Source organism: Chinchilla lanigera, unplaced genomic scaffold, assembly GCF_000276665.1.
Source record: "Chinchilla lanigera isolate Chin_1 unplaced genomic scaffold, ChiLan1.0 scaffold00164, whole genome shotgun sequence".
Lineage (NCBI taxonomy): Eukaryota > Metazoa > Chordata > Mammalia > Rodentia > Chinchillidae > Chinchilla > Chinchilla lanigera.
In genome coordinates, this window is record NW_004955565.1 from 1,364,125 (window position 1) to 1,368,045 (window position 3,921).

At 46.9% G+C, this 3,921-nt stretch overlaps 1 long non-coding RNA gene across 1 annotated transcript; it reads left to right on the forward strand.

Moving 5' to 3' along the window:
- The first annotated feature begins 274 nt into the window (after nucleotides 1-274).
- LOC106147467 lies at nucleotides 275-2,764 on the forward strand. Its single transcript, XR_001232390.1, has 2 exons — nucleotides 275-360; nucleotides 1,199-2,764. It is a non-coding gene; the product is annotated as an uncharacterized LOC106147467 (long non-coding RNA).
- The last annotated feature ends 1,157 nt before the right edge of the window (nucleotides 2,765-3,921 follow it).

Sequence of the window (3,921 nt, forward strand, 5' to 3'; positions counted from 1 at the left end):
TGAGGTGTGGCTCCTCCCTGCATACCCACATCTTTGTTTTTTTCCTAAATAACTTCCTGTCTAGAAGTAGTTCCCCCTGCCAACCACCACCACTTTTACAACGTCTAAAGGACATGTGCTGAAATCAAAGGTTAGAATTCGGGGTTTCAGCAGCAAATGGACACTAAGCTATTTTGTGAGCTGAGGCTGACAGTTGTTGCTCAGAAACTCGGTGCTAGGGAACAATAAGAGTCCTTTTACTGGCCTTTGTGTTTAGTTTTATTGGGTCTTTCTTCCTTTTTTACTTTGTGTGTGTGTGCTCACGCACTGCACATGCTTGTGAGCACTGAGGATGGAACCCAGGGCTTTCACACATGCTAGGTAAGTGCTCTACCCCTGAGTTATACACCCCCAGCCCTGTTTTGGGTGTTTTTCTTTTTTAATTATTTTGCTGGGTGTGGTGGCACATGGCTGTAATCCCAGCACTCAGGAGGCCGAGGCAGGAGGATCCCTGAGAATTTGAGGCCAGCCTGGGCCACATAGTTCAAGGCCAGCCTGAACTACATGGCAAGACCCTGCCCCAAAAAAACAAAACAAAACAAAATTTTTAAAAATTGTTTTAATAGAGTGAAACCTTGGTCTTTTAAACTCCCTTTGTCCTCAACCTGTATGAATACACAAAGCTTATTTGTTCACCCCGGCCCCGCTTTGGGGCAGCTCAGTGTTCAGACCTGCTGGGCTTGTCCCTGAGGCCCAGGGAGGGTTGGGCTAGGACCACTGAATATGTCTGCCCTGACATCAGCCAAAAAGCAAAGCAGGGGCGTGAGGGGTGACTGCCATCCGCAGGAATGTGGGTTTTGTTTCCTTTCTGCCACGTATGGAAGAGCAAAGCCCCAAAATGGGTCTCCGTGGAAAGTCCTGAGGGTCCACAGCTGTTGCATAGGCCAGCGCCACACTTCCCCGCTGCCGCCCGCCCCCTCGCCGGCTTCCTGGAATTGTACTCCCAGCCGGGAGATGGGCAGATGGTGTTTGCTAGCTTGTGGCTTTGGAATTAAGGTTTGAGGGGTGTTGTTTTTTTTTTAAGTAGAAAAATTTATGGCTTCCTCATAAGCTCTGCCCAAACCCTTGCTACAGCCTTTCTATGTTTCTCACGTCTCCTCAGCCAGATCTCAATCATAAATAAATAAGCTGATCTGAACCTCTGCCCTTTCCTTTCCAGAACTGGGATGAGTCACCCAGCTCCTCAGAAACCAGGAAGAAGGCGACTGACTAGAGGGGACTCTGCCCCCAGGGAAAACCAGGCCGCTCTTGGGGCTTGTTTTGGGAACGGAGCTGCAGTCCCAGGGGGTGGGGGTGGGGCTCGTTCCCAGGGTACAGAGGCTGAGAACTTCCTAGGAGGACCCAGAAACTTCCCGGAGTTCCGAAGGACCCTGAGCAAGGGTGTGCTTGTCCCGGTGGGCTCACTGGGTCACTCCAGAAGCAAGGAGGCCACACAGGAGAAAGGCCTTTGACCCGGAGGGATAACTCCACAGCAAAGCTCAAGGTGCGCGTCTTTGCTCTGGGCTTGTTCAGGGTCTGTCCTCAACCTCACCTGGGCCCAGGCCACCATGAGGGCGGCAGAATTGACCCCAAGCACGTCCACACTGACCTTGCCTTGAGCCCGCCACCATGACCGCAGCGCCTGCTTCTCCCAGGAGCCCCAGCAGCCCAGTTGGACTGGTTGGTGGCCGTTCCCTGCCCAGGGGCAGTTTCTGGCCAGCACTAACATCCCTCACCTTCCGCTGACAACCCTCAGATTCCAGGGCACGTTACAGAATGCTGATGGTCAGGAGAGGGCTCTGAAAAATAACTGGAGCTTTAAAAAAAACCAACTAGCTAGTGTGCCCTACATCCCTCCCCAGCCACCCCGACACACCTGGCTCTGTGGAAAGGGGGAACCCAGCCTCATGTTCAGGAAGTCAGCACTTGAGCCCCTGCTGCAAGCTCCCCTGACCCCAAGGGACACTGGCGCTGGGGTAGGTCTCAGCCTACCAAGATGATGTTCCTCAGAGGTGATACGAGCAGATAATGGCTCCACTGTCCTAAGGCTGCAGTGAAGATACTAGGATTTAACATGTGGGAGCCCCCAGGAGTGCTGGGATACTCTGTAGCTGGATCTAGGTGTGGACTACCCAGGCATATATATGTGATAAAATTAATTGAGCTAGTCCCTTTAAGATATATGCACTTTGAATACCCCAATAAAGTACTGCTGGCAGGAAAAAGAAAAAAAATGAAGTAGTAGATATCCAAAGGCACTTTGCACCTTGTAAATCTTTTGTTGTTAAGGATTTTTTCCCCTAGTACTAGGAATTTAGCCAAGACCTTACCCATGCTACATAAGCACTTTACCACAAGCTATATTCCTAGCCTTTTTCTTTTTTAATTTTGAGATGGAGTTTCACTAAATTATCCAGATTGGCTTTGAACTTGTGATCTTCCTGCCTCAGTCTCCCCAGTAGCTGGGACTTTACAGGCAAGTGTCACTGTGTCCAGCTGTTAAGGACTTTTTAAAGTTTTTAATGAACTATAATTATTATCCTGACTTCCACTATAATGGCTTTGTTTTCCCTGTTTCTGTACTACATACAGATGGAATCGTAGATCATATAGTATGGACTCTTATGTTTGTTTGACTTGTCCCTCTACATTATGTGTATGAGGCTCTTCTATGTTGTATTCTCAGTGTGTTCGTTTTCACTGCTATGTAATATTCCACTGTATGAATACACCTTTGATTTCTGCATTCCCTGTTAGTGGCAGACATTTGTGTAGTTTCTGGGTTGGGGCTATTAGAAGAATGATGCTATGAATGTTTTTGTCATAAGTCAAACATATGCAGACAGTTCCTGACTTATAATGTTTGTTTGGTTGGTTGGTTATTGTTTGGTTGTTTGTTTGCAGTACTGGGAGCTAAGCCCAAATCCACTGAGCACACACCTGTAATCCCAGCACTTGGGAGGCTGAGGCAGGAGGTTCATCATGAGTTCAAGGCCAGCCTGCACTACATAGTGAGACCCTACTTCAAAAAAGAAAAAAAAGAAAGAAAGAAAGAAAGAAAGAAAGAAAGAAAGAAAGAAAGAAGGAAAGAAAGAAAGGAAACTTTTGCACTGAGCTACATCCCTAACCCTTATGATTTTTTAATTTTGAGACAGGGTTTTACTATGTCACTAAGTTGCCTGGGCTTGGCTCAAACTTGCAGTCCTCCTGCCTCAGCTTCCCAGTGTGCTAGGACTACAGGCACGTACCAACATGCCCAGCTATGATGGTTTATGATTTTTTTTTTACTTTACCATAGTGTGAGAGCCATATATATTCAGTAGTAGAAACTGCACTTCAAGTTTTGAATTCAAAAAGCCAGGTATGATAGCACACACCTGTAATCCCAGCACCCAGGAGGCTGAGGCAGGAGGATCCTTGTGAGTTCGAGACCGGCCTGGGCTACAAAGTGAGGTCAAGGCCAGCCTGAACTACATAGCAAGACCCTGTCTCAAAAAGACAAAAAAAAAATTTTGAATCCAGGTCTTCTCTCAGGCCAGTCATATTCCTTCCAGCCCCTTTGAGGTTCTGGGCAGCAACAGCAGCAACAGCAGCAGCTCCCAGTCACCCCTTTGATCACACAGGAAAACAATGCACACTCTATAGTGGCTGTGTTGCTAAACTAGGATGGGTGGTAGTTTATGTGGATTAAATGCATTTTCAGTTTATGACGGGCTTATCAGGATGTAAATAGAGCATCTGTATTTGCATTTTTCTTGGATATATACACAAGCATGTGTACAGAGGCATACACATACCTAAGGGTACAGAAGGCCTAGGAGCATGTGTGATCAGTTTTGGTAGATACATATTGATTTGGTTTGTTTCTTGGTTTTTAATTTTCTCTTTCTGTTTTTCATTTTT